We start from the raw sequence: 13,370 nt of genomic DNA on the forward strand, positions 1-13,370 counted from the left end.
GCAGTGTGCAGCCCGCCAGCACTGCCACAGGGGACACGGATGCTTCCTCATCAAAGGTTCCTGTCTCTCTCTCTGTGTGTGAGCTAAGTCGCTCAGTTGTGTCCCACTCTGTGTGACCCTATGGACTGTAGCCTGCCAGGTTCCTCTGTCCATGGGATTCTCCAGGCGAGAATATTGGAGTGAGTTGCCATTTCCTCCTCCAGTTTTCCCAACCTAGGGATTGAACCTGTGTCTGCTGCATTGGATTCTTCACCACTGAGCCACCTGTTCCCATCCTCAAATTAAAATCCAGAATGGCAGCATCTGATGGGCACCATGTTCCCCGGTTCAGGGGGTGGGAGGAGGGTCATGTACTGAGGTTGGAACTCTGACTTCCCCCAGGAGCCACAAAAGTGGGTGCCCCAGAGACAAAGCCAGTTCAGGCACTCAGCAGCACCCCCCAAAATAAAACATTAAAGCTGCAAGAGTCTAGCACAGAAACCTAAAATCTTAGATTTGACTAAGCAGCTAAATCATGACAGCTTCAGCAGCATCCATCAGCCCGAGTTTCACAGGCTGCTCTGCAAAGGTTTTATCCTGAGAGCGCTTCTGAGAAAGAACCAGGGTCGCTGGAGTTAGAGTGACGGGAGCCTTCAGAGTCATAAGTAATTAAAGTCATGGCTTTTACTGTGTGATATGAAACGTATGTCCATGTGCTTCATGCTGGGCGACTGCTCGTGAGGACACGGGCTTGATGCTGGACACGTGTGTTGACCCGCAGTCACGTGGTCCTGCTCACCTCTACCTCCAGCGGGAGGTTATCCAAACAAGCGAGCCAGAGAATCATGTGACAGGAAGCAAGGATGGAGGGCAAGAGCTGACCAGACGCCCCCAGGACTGTGCTTGCAGCTCGGCCCCGGGTCTGCACCCCCGGCTCCGAGGTTCGCCGTGTCACCCAGGAGCAGGACAGAAGTGCAGGGTCTCAGGCCCATCCCAGAACAGACGAGTCAGAGCTGGCATTTCAGGTGCACGTTCAAGTTTGGGAAGCCCTGCTCTGAAGCCCCCAGACAGGGATGGTCTGCCTGGCCTCCAGACCAGCTGTTCTGCCCAGCTTGTTTCCAGAATCGCTGTCCTGTTGTCGGCAGGTGGACCCAGTCCAGGAGTGCCTTCCCACTGGGCTCCCCGTCTCAGACCCACGCCCTGCATGGCAGATAGCCTCTGACCTAGGTCGTCTATCACCTTGAGACATTCAAGCCCGTGTCCACCTGGGAGATGGTGAGTATTAGGGACTCACACCACCCCTCTTCTTCTGTCCCCAGAGGCGCAGGGGAAACAGCCATGAGGTCAGAGCAGTGCCAGCCCCACTTCCGGGCACCTTGTAGGAGGTCTTTCTGGCGAGTTGCAGACTCCATGTAGCTGCCCACCCCCTCCACCCACCCACTTGGTAAACAACAATAGGAGGAGGGTAGGGGGGTGGGGCGGGGCCTCAGGTCAGTCCTTTGCAGGGAGCTCAGCTCCTCGGGAAGTGAAAGGGGGATGGAGAAGGACGGAGTTCCTCCTGTGCTGAGGAGAGATTCCACTCTTTATTCCAGACCTTTGGGGAGGAAGTGAAAGAGGAAGTGGGAAGCAGGTCGCTGTGGCCCGAAGCGAAGGAGCTAAGGAAACCCCCTCTGGAGCAGGAGCCCCTGCCTCACTCCTCTGGACCACGGGCAGAGAGAGGGCAGAGCCAGGAGGCAAACCAGTGCACTCTGTCAACTACAAATTGGCACTTGCCGTTGCCATCTACCTCTACAAGGATTAAATCATGTGTTGCTGTAGCTGCTGAATTTCAACAACAGCCTGAAAGGAGATCAGTGTCCCAGGTGGCACTAGTGGTAAAGAATCTGCCAATTCAGAAGACCTGGGTTCGATCTCTGGTTTGGGAAGATCCCCTGGAGGAGGGCATGGTAACCCACTCCAGTATTCTTGCCTGGAGAATCCCATGGACAGAGGACCCTGATGGGCTACAGTCCGTGGGGTTGCAAAGAGTCAGATATGACTGAAGTGACTTAACACACATTCACTGTAAGGAAATCAGGGTGAAGAGCAGAAATGAATCACTCTATGCTCTGGGGGGAAAAATGGCATAACAGGTCTCCAAATAGTTAGATATATTCAGGGGCTGATTTCATGAGCCCAATTCTTATATCTCCTCATATCTAGAAAAGCATTAAAATCCTGCATGCTGATGACTGCTCCTCATGACTACAGAAACCTTTTGCAAAAATATATGTGCTTGATTGCAAGTTCTCCCCCTTCACATATATACTGACCCCTGACTCTTTGGAGCAGTTTCTCGGAGCTGAGTTGCTGTCTCCTGGGCAATGTCTTCCTCATTTTGCCTCAAATAAAACCTGATTACGACTCTCACATTGTGCATTTATTAAAAGCTAACAACACAGAGAGTCCACTCAAAGCAGCAGAGACGCAACGGCCCATGTCCTGACACAACTGTGCCAAAGGCTGTGGGTTTAGCCAGGTCCCAGGCTCCCCAACACAGAAAGGCTCTTTCCCACGCTGTCCAGACGCTGCTCCCACCCCATCCAGGCGAGTCCGGCCAGCCTGAGATGGTGGCCTCTCAGTCTGAGTGCAGAGCATTGGCTGACAGTACAGTCCTTTATTCTATCCACTCTGTTCTCACCAGGGGAAATTCAAATTCTGGAAAGGACAAAGCTCGCATTTATCCAGACCAGCTAATGACAGAATGCCGGACCAAATGCTGAGAATTCACACTGCTTAGGAAGTCAGCCTTGAACCCAAAGGATCTACAATTGAGCCCGGAAAGAGCTTTTTTACCCTATCAATCACTTCTTGGTTTTTACAGACCCCTTCAGTTATGCATGCCCACCAGTGATTTTATCCTTAATAGACATATTCTTGGCACTCACTTCCCCCTTCTTAAACCATCACCACCGAGACCCCCTCCGTGTGGCTGGTCATGTATTTAGGTCTGCAGATCTTTGGGGCTTGGCTGAATCTCACTAAGAAGCAAGGGTAAACGCCTTGGTAACAAGCACCTGGAGACCCTTTGGGTGCCAACCAATAACACAGCCCCACGGCGTTCAGGGAATCTGCGCCCAGGTTGGCAGAGCAACCTGCCTGCCTCGCTCTCCCCAGCTCCGGCCCTGGGGCTATGCCCGTGGGGCGCCAGCCTCACCCTCTCACTCCCTCTGGTCCCTGCTGGGCCGATCCATCACTTTCCACACCCTGTGGTCGCACACCAGCCTGCTTCCACGTCCATGGGGAAGAAGCACACTTGGTTCCTGTCCCCTTTCTGACCGTGTGAGTGTGAAGATGTGCTAATCACCAATTCCTGGTGTATTTCAATATCGACAAAGCACGGGAAGGGCCTCTCGGATTGGCAGAAAGTGAGGAAGCACGTAGAAAAGGACCTGGTGGCAACTTCATTTTCCCGCCGCTTCCCCCTTCCCCTCGCTTGCCCCCTCCAGGTTGTCCCCATTTCCCATCACCATCCTCACAGCCTCAGGGAGAGAGGGAGTGACATTTCCTAAGTGCTGTGGTGGGGATTTGAGGAAGAAACCCACACAGGTGTAGGATGGCCCTTTCTGCCACGGATCCTCAGCCTAGCATCACCATACACCGCCCGGACCCCTACCCAGCCAAGAGGATTGGAGTCAGCATGCCCAAGGACCAGAATGAGGACTCCAACTAGTAACATACCGAGTCCAGACTCTACTGCTTACCGAACAACAGGACGATCAATTGAGATCCGAGTGGTTGGGGACGGAATAGTGAACAGAAAGGAATAGGAAAGCCAGCAGACTGAGACGAGGGTGGATGAATGTTCCTAAGAACTACTTTGGGTCTGTATGCTGGTTTCTTCTATAGAACAAAGAAAGGGGCAGTTGAGGAAGTAAATAAAAAAGACCGTGTGTGTGTGTGCGTGCTCAGTTCCTGTGGACTGTAGCCTGCCAGGCTCCTCTGTCCATGGGAATCTCCAGGCAAGAACACTGGAGTGGGTTGCCATTTCCTCCTCCAGGGGAATCTTTCCCACCCAGGGATCAAATCTGCATCCCCTGCAGCTTCTGTGTTGCAGGCAGATTCTTTTACTGCTGGGTCACTGGGGAAGCCCATAAAAAAGGCCAGGTGTGTTTGTTGCTCAGTCGTGTCCAACTCTTTGTGACCCCATGGACTGTAGTCTGCTAGGCTCCCCTGTCCATGGGATTTCTCAGGCAAGAATACTGGAGTGGGTTGCCATTTCCTTCTTCGAAAAAAGGCCATAAGTTGTTGCAAATGTTTCCTGGTCCACTTGTCAGTCTGGTCAGGGGGTTTCCTGAAAGCTAAAAAAAATGAGTGTTTTAGCTTAATGTTCAGGCCAGTGACCCAGGGTTCCAGGAGATGGACTGTTGTGTATACTTTAACCTATAGGCAACCTCCCTTTAGTGATTAATTTGTAGTAACCTATATGGGAAAAGAATCTAAAAAAGAGTGGATATATGTATATGCATAACTGATTCACTTTGCTGAAAGTAACACAGCATTGTAAATCAACTATACTCCACTAAAAATTTTTAAACTGATAATAATGATAGGCCTACACACAGCCATTACTCTTGCATTCTTAGGGGTCGGGTTTGCTGGAGTGGTACTTTCTGGATAAAGCATTGCAATTTTAAAATGATTTAGTAGTGACTAGAAAATTAAATGTTTAAAAACATTTCTTAGAAAATTTCAGAATTTTTTTAAATCAATTCAATTTTGGTCAGATCAGATCAGTCGCTCAGTTGTGTCCGACTCTTTGTGACCCCATGAATCCCAGCACGCCAGGCCTCCCTGTCCAGCACCAACTCCCGGAGTTCACTCAGACTCACGTCCATCGAGTCAGTGATGCCATCCAGCCATCTCATCCTCTGCCGTCCCCTTCTCCTCTTGCCCCCAATCCCTCCCAGCATCAGAGTCTTTTCCAATGAGTCAACTCTTTGCATGAGGTGGCCAAAGTACTGGAGTTTCAGCGTTAGCATCATTCCCTCCAAAGAAATCCCAGGGCTGATCTCCTTCAGAATGGACTGGTTGGATCTCCTTGCAGTCCAAGGGACTCTCAAGGGTCTTCTCCAACACCACAGTTCAAAAGCATCAATTCTTGGGCGCTCAGCCTTCTTCACAGTCCAACTCTCACATCCATACATGACCACAGGAAAAACCATAGCCTTGACTAGACGGACCTTTGTTGGCAAAGTAATGTCTCTGCTTTTGAACATGCTATCTAGGTTGGTCATAACTTTCCTTCCAAGGAGTAAGTGTCTTTTAATTTCATGGCTGCAATCACCATCTGCAGTGATTTTGGAGCCCAGAAAAATAAAGTCTGATACTGTTTCCACTGTTTCCCCATCTATTTCCCATGAAGTGGTGGGACCGGATGCCATGATCATCGTTTTCTGAATGTTGAGCTTTAAGCCAACTTTTTCACTCTCCACTTTCACCTTCATCAAGAGGCTTTTTAGTTCCTCTTCACTTTCTGCCATACGGGTGGTGTCATCTGCATATCTGAGGTTATTGAGATTTCTCCCGGCAATCTTGATTCTAGCTTGTGTTTCTTCCAGTCCAGCATTTCTCATGATGTACTCTGCATATAAGTTAAATAAACAGGGTGACAATATACAGCCTTGACGTACTCCTTTTCCTATTTGGAACCAGTCTGTTGTTCCATGTCCAGTTCTAACTGTTGCTTCCTGACCTGCACACAAATTTCTCAAGAGGCAGGTCAGGTGGTCTGGTATTCCCATCTCTTTCAGAATTTTCCACAGTTTATTGTGATCCACACAGTCAAAGGCTTTGGCATAGTCAATAAAGCAGAAATAGATGTTTTTCTGGAATTCTCTTGCTTTTTCCATGATCCAGCAGATGTTGGCAATTTGATCTCTGGTTCCTCTGCCTTTTCTAAAACCAGCTTGAACATCAGGAAGTTCACGGTTCACATATTTCTGAAGCCTGGCTTGGAGAATTTTGAGCATTACTTTACTAGCGTGTGAGATGAGTGCAATTGTGAGGTAGTTTGAGCATTCTTTGGCATTGCCTTTCTTTGGGATTGGAATGAAAACTGACCTTTTCCAGTCCTGTGGCCACTGCTGAGTTTTCCAAATTTGCTGGCATATTGAGTGCAGCACTTTCACAGCATCATCCTTCAGGATTTGGAATAGCTCAACTGGAATTCCATCACCTCCACTAGCTTTGTTCACAGTGATGCTTTCTAAGGCCCACTTGACTTCACATTCCAGGATGTCTGGCTCTAGGTCAGTGATCACACCATCGTGATTATCTGGGTCATGAAGATCTTTTTTGTACAGTTCTTCTGTGTGTTCTTGCCATCTCTTCTTAATATCTTCTGCTTTTGTTAGGTCCATACCATTTCTGTCCTTTATCAAGCTCATCTTTGCATGAAATATTCCTTTGGTATCTCTGATTTTCTTGAAGAGATCTCTAGTCTTTCCCATTCTGTTGTTTTCCTCTATTTCTTTGTAGTTTTATGCAATTCCATTTTTACAGTCTATTTGAAGGAAACTTGCAGTGATTCTTTGCCTAAAGAACAGAAGACTTGAAAACCTTACACCTGCTTTTCCACATGTTAACTTGCTTAGACAATCATGTTGGATTTTAGTTTCTAAGTGTGCAGTTCAGCCAAGTCTGGGAAGGTCAGAGAAGGACTCCATTTCCAGGAAGAAGGCAGGATGTGTGGGGGGGGGGGACCAACCTCCCACTAGAAACAACAAAAACTACTGACTCAAAATCTTAATTTCTTAAAGCATCAAAGATTTGGCAAGATAACAAGAAACAAAAGTCCAAAATCAAAGAGGAGATGAGACCTCTGAAAGTTAAATGGTGCCCTTAGAGGTGTTTTGGGACTAAGGGCATTTGCCAACCTGGACAAACTTGAACTTTTAATTTTATAGGTGTGTGTTTATGTGTGGATATGAATCAGGCAAAAGCTCACAAGTGATACAGGTGTGTGTATTGGCAGGGATCAGGTAGAGAAGCAGAGCCAGAAGGAGATGGCCACAAGGTTTGGGGTGAGACTCTGGTGGCTACAAGACCAGGGGAGAAAGGCCTATTGGGATGGCTGGGCTGGAGCTGTGGCCCCAGGACCCCACCCCCACCCCCAGGCAGTTCCTTCCAACTCAAGGAAACTCAGTTCTGCTCTCAGGTCTTTGGACCTGTTGCAGGAAGCTCACCCAGGTCACCCGGAATACCTGCCCCTCCTTCAAGCAAACCTACCTGGACTGTTATCACATCCACAAAGAACCTTCACAACAGCTTCAAATTAGGACTTGATTAACTGGGGATGCACACAAGGTCACAAAGAAAACCCACCATCTATCTTTACAAACTTTCTCCTAATTCTGAAATCTTTCTAAATAAAAAGTCTCACGCGCTGAGCTGTGAGTTCCTCACCCAGATCTAAGGGTCCAAGTGCCCAGCCTGTTGGCCTGGCTGCACAATTCCATTCCCGAGTGTTCCTGAGTCCGTTGCAGCCCCTAGAGGACCTGACCTGCCAACCTCTGAGCGAATCCGTGTGTACAGTCTCTCTGACGGGGCACCAGGCATCAGCCACGGAGCTTCTCACAACTGAAAAATGAATCACTCTTTTTTTGGGAAGAAGGAAAACAGTGCTGGCAGAAACTCGGGTCCACATAAAGAAGAAGCGAAGGAGTAACCGAGGGAAAAATAAAACTCTTTTCCCATTTTTCTTTTTATTTTATTTCTCTCTCATCTTCCACACACTAACCTGAACCAGAGGAGCATGCTGGACAAATTATGATACAGTCTCCTCGCAAAGTAAAGCTCGGTGCTTTACTTTTAGACCGCTGTTTTGTCGTGTTTTGGGTCCGTATCCCAAACTTCCCAAATACTCCTATTTTCTCTGTATTTCTTCTGCATCTTGCAAGCTGACCTGAGTCTTTCACACACAGGCACGAGAGCACAATGGCCATTGTTCCGGTCTTTGTGGTCATGATGAACGAGCTGGTGCCCCACTGTACTGGCCCAGGGCACTTGGAACCCCCGCCTCCCCGCCTCCGCCCCATGACCCTCACAGGCAGACAGAGTCTCGTCTGGCAGGGGGCTGGCTAACACTTGTCCGTCTTTGCAAAGACTTCCTCTCCTTGGACAAGTTGGATGTGCTCAGTCAGCACCCCTGGCCTTGGAAGCTGTGCGGGGAGGCGGGGAGGGCACCCCCTGTTCCCTCTTCATGCCACTCTCCGCCAGTTTCCATCCGCTGGCAGCCTCCCAGCCTCCCTCTTGCACTGACCAAGAACAGCTCAGGGAGAAGCAGCTTTATTCTGTGAAGGTCCTCGGGTGCAGAAAGCATGCTTCTGGAGGACCAATAAGAAGCAGAGGGGGATGGGATTACACTTTAACCATCAGCTGTTTTCAGATGAGTGTGTCTAGACCTGACCTCCTTGGCAGCCTTCTTTGTGCCTCAACCACAGAACCTGACTTCGCTGTAGATTTCATTTCCCCAAATATCTGAGACATGAAAAACAAGTGATAGCAGGGACTGTTTTCAGTTTTACTTCTCTTTTTTCCAATTCCCTGAAGGGCTTTCCTTTCACTGTCTTATTGAAAAGAATTAACTTCAGTTCTATAAGACTTAAGCTATAGGGACTTCCCTGGTGACCCAGTGATTAAGACTCCATGCTGATGGAGTTCAACCCCTGGTCAGGGAACTAGATCCCACATGCCTCAACTAAGAGCTGGCACGCCAAAACAAAGACTGAAGATCCCGAATGGCACAACTGAGATCAGGCACAGCCAAATAAATAAATAAAAATAAACATTGGAAAAAAAGATAGTGGGAGGAAACGGTGACATCATTTTCACAAAAACAACAAAAATCAGTTTTTTTTTAAGACAACTAATGCAGTTCATTCATTATTTTAGGTAGCACTCATATTATTATGGTAATGGGCCAGGCAAGGGGAAAGGCAGTGAACAAAACAGGAAAACCAAGCTTGCATTCTGTGGGTAGAGACAGAAAAGAAGGAAACTCTATACCCACACATTCAGAAGGTACAATGGGAAAAATAAAGTAGGGAAGGAAGCTAGGAGGGTGGAGAAGGGGGAGGGAGTCACAATTTTAAACTGTGTGGTGATGGAAGGTGTCCCCGAGGGGCTGATCCTGAAGTTACAGCCCCGACCACAGTGGGGAACTCTGTGAGGGCAGGAAGGAGAGGGGCAAAGCTGCTCGCAGTTTGGGGATGGGCAGTGTTGAGGGGTCTCGGGCCACCAAATGGAGAGGCAATCAGATGGATTTGGAGGTAGGCTTCTCGTACCAGTGACTGATGCTGGTCACCAGCTCAGAGGTGTGAACTTTCCCCACAGTTATCAGTGTTCTGACACCAGCTGGGTGTCCTTTAATTCAACTCAACTTTCTATGTGGAGTGTAAACTCCTACCAACTGACTCCCCCACCCACTTCAGAAGCCAGTTTCAAGATTGATTCAGCCCTCAGCCCCTCTTCCTGCCCACCCCCAAGGTGGAGGGTGAGTGGTAGATCTGAAAGTTCCCACCCTCTAACCAGATGGTTGGATCCCCTGGAAAACAACCCCCAGCCTTGGGTGGGGGTCCAAATGTCTCCTCAGTTGCATAACGAAAGTCACCTTTATGTTTCTTTCCTCAGGAAACTGCAAGAGTTTTAGGAGCTCTGTGCCAAGAACAGGATGGAGACCAAATATATGTTTCTCATTAGAGGTTCTCCCCAATATCCAAAAGTAGAGTGTCCTAGGAAAACTTTCATGGAAGAAATGGCCTAGGGTGAAGAAGCAGCTACCTTAAGACACATCTTGCTGACAGATGCACGAAACACATGGGGATCTGGCCCAGATGCTCACAGACACAGCTCACGGCTCTGATGGCTGAAGCTGAGACAATGATCGTGGTTCCAGGGAAGGAGCTGATGGGGCCATTCCCGCTTCTGGGGTGCACTGACCCCGTAAAGGCTTGATGGGAACAGAGGCTGAATGCAATTTTCACTTCTTGCCCCTTTATTCTGTAAAAATGAAACTCCTTTGCAGATTCCCTTCCATTAGTGAAAGCAGGTCTTTCATAAAAGCAAGATGGCGTTAAGGAAACTTTGGAAGGTGGGGCTCTCCATGCAAATCACACCATCAGGGGGTGAGGTGGCAGATCTGTGCAGGAGACATGGCATGGGAGTCATGGGCATGGAGGATATTACAACTGTGAACGACCGGGCCTCGAGGGAAGGTGCACTCAGGGGGCTGAAAGTGTAGGGCCCTGGCTGAGGCTGGCAAGGAGGCTGGACCAGGGAATTCTCCAGACTTAGACCAGGAAAAATAGGCCACCCTCCAGCTTTCTTGAGGTTCACAAGCGAATCAAGACCACACTGCTCCTTCTGCAGCCGTGGCCACGTGCCTGGTGAGAGGCCCAGGCAGAACCCAGAGCACAGCCTCCGGGCTTTCCCGAAACCATGATAGTTTGCATCATTCAATGTTGAAATACCTGTTTACAAGCCTTTCTCCTTAGGCCAGGACTTCTGGAGGGCAGGAGCTGAGCTTTTCCATCTTTAAGTTAGTCTCTGACATCTTGTGTTCTACAAATGTTCTCTAAGTCGATGAAACAGCGTAGATACGGAACTGGTCACTTTTTTCTTGGAAGATAACTAGTCCAAGATGGGACCACCACAATGTGATCCAGGTAGAAAGGCTATAGTCTGGGGACAGAATTGCCAGAGAGGTGGCACCACTGAGCATCTCAGCCCAGGGAAGTGGAACCGAAGCCATCTGGGCTTGTAAATAGCCCCAAACCAAGTAAAACACAGAATGCTGCTTCTGATCTGACTTGAGGACCATTACTTTCTCTTTGCTCCTTGGACCCGACTGAGTCAGGCACAGCTTTCCGGAGAACTCCTTGGCAATCTGTAGCACTCCTCCCACCCAAAAAAAAATTCTTTGTAGCCTCTGACCTAATAATTCAAATTCCAGGAAGAAAACAATCTGCACCAAGGGACTTTCCTGGCAGTCCAGTGGTTAAGACTTCGCCTTCCAATGCATCGGGTGCAGGTTCAATCCCTGGTCAGGGAGCTAAGATTCCACATGTCTCGTGGCCCCAAAAACAAAACATGAAACAGAAGCAGTATTGTAAGAAATTCAATAAAGACTTTAAACAAACAAGCAAAAAATCAAAATACACACTAAGACTTTTTCCTCTCACAATCTCTATCACAGTATTATTCATTACAGGAAAAAAAGTGGGGGGAACCTAAACATCTTGCATTAGAGAAAAAAATTAAACTATGGAATGGCAAGTTGAATAGGGAGCATAGCGAAGCTTTTGAAGATGATTAACTTCATGAAAAATAATCATGACGTAATGACAGGGAGAAACGTGACAGGGATAAGTCATCACATGACCTCAGTGAGGTAAACAGCCACCGCCTGTACACACGTCCACATAGGTGCAACCACGGGCAACTCATCCCCTCTACACTTTTCTTTGTTTTTATAACAAACATATTTTACTAATTTGATTAAAAAAAAAAAGAACAAGAAATTTTATTTTCAGATACAAGGAAGCATTGGGAACATCAACTCTTGGTCTTTTAAAATCAGGTTTTCCTCTAGTGATGGTGGCATCTTTTTTTTTTTTTTTTCCAAAATTAAAGCCAGTTTTGGGGATAGGGCAAGGAAGGGAAGCGGGGAGCGGGCCGGGAGGAAAGGGGAAAGAGGTTGTCTCAGGTTGCAAAGAGAAGCTTCAGCAAACATTCCGGGTAACCAAAAGCTGGTGTCCTGGTCATCGTAGCTGTGCCTGCAATCGAGGGCCCGAGACCCTCCTGAGACTCTTCTGGAGGGTTCTGGTGGCAGTCAAGGGGTGACTTATAAATATACAACTTAAACAGCAAGTCATGATCTCAGAAACTGAGTGAAAAAAATCCACATCGGTAAGTCCACATATTGTAGAAGTCCAATCAATAAACTGCCAGAATAGACAAAATTAATCTATAGTTAAGTGTTAGTTTCTCAGTCATGTCTGACTCTTTGTGATCTTATGGACTGTAGCCCACCAGGCTTCTCTGTCCATGGGATTCTCCAGGCAAGAATACTGGAGTGGGTAGCCATTTACTTCTCCAAGGGATCTTCCCGACCCAAGGATTGAACCTGGACCTCTTGTACTGCAGGCAGATTCTTTACCATCTGAGCCACCAGGGAAACCCTTAATTTTTATATACTTACTTTCTATATAAAATTAATCTATATACTTAAAAAAAAATCAGTCAGTGAAGCATTGTCTCTGAGGGTGGGGGCCCAAAGTGACTGGTACGTGGGGTGAGGTGACTTTCTGGAGTGATGGTCATCTTTCTTAGCTGCTAGGGGTGAGGGTTACACACACCTTTCAAAATCAAGTGAATGTTCACTTCGGATTTGTACATTTCACAATTGGTAAATTTTACAACAAATGAAGCTATACGCAAACATCAAGGTCTAGTGTGTAAGTATTTGGCTGTGAAATGCACTGATGTCGACACCTTCTTTTGAAATACATTTAAAAGGATGGGTTGATGGCCGAAGAGAAAGAGGGACAGGTAGACACACACGTGATAAAATAACTAAAGTACAGTATGAGTGGCAGAATCTGGGTGGTGAGAGTATAGGTGTTTTGATAAGATCCTTCTAACTTGATTGCCTGTTTGAAAATTTCCACAATGAAATGTCAGGGGAAATGTATCCCCCTCCTCCTTCCTGCACCCACCCTTCTCTGCCTCTCTCTTTCCTCATCTCCCTTTTCTGGTTCTCCCTCATCTCAAAAGCCCCAAATTGGCAAGAGTATTTTCACCATGTTCCAGGCAAAACCTGGGGTTGGACAGAGCACTGGCCTGCCTGGCTTCTAGTGTGAAAGAAATTATCCTAACACTTGTCCTCTGGGGCAGGGAGTGCCAGGCCCAGCATCCAGGGATCCAGCTTTAACAGGGCTGCCCCACTGCAGATGGCTAAAGGAATGAGATTTCAAGGCAGCACAAACACTCAGAGGAAGTCAAGCAGTGATTACATTGTGGATCTGGAAAGGAAATGCTTACCACCCGGAGGTGCCAAGGGGATTGCTCAATCCGGCTCAGAGCCATGCTGTTTTCCTCGTGGCTGGACTGAGGCCCAGAGAGATGGAGGAGTCTGGGGAGGGGGGCAGATGATGCACAAGCTGCCCCTCCCCCATCGCTGGACCTCCTCTCCTTGCCCCTAACACCCTGGCTGTGCTGCTTCACACACACACACACACACACACACACACGCTCAGGAGCAGCCCTGGTAAATGTGCAGCTTGAAAGGATAAATGATAACTGACAACACAAGGCAAGGAGGCCATTTACACGTGGACCTGAGCACAAGT

Source organism: Bubalus bubalis, chromosome 14, assembly GCF_019923935.1.
Source record: "Bubalus bubalis isolate 160015118507 breed Murrah chromosome 14, NDDB_SH_1, whole genome shotgun sequence".
NCBI classification, from domain to species: domain Eukaryota; kingdom Metazoa; phylum Chordata; class Mammalia; order Artiodactyla; family Bovidae; genus Bubalus; species Bubalus bubalis.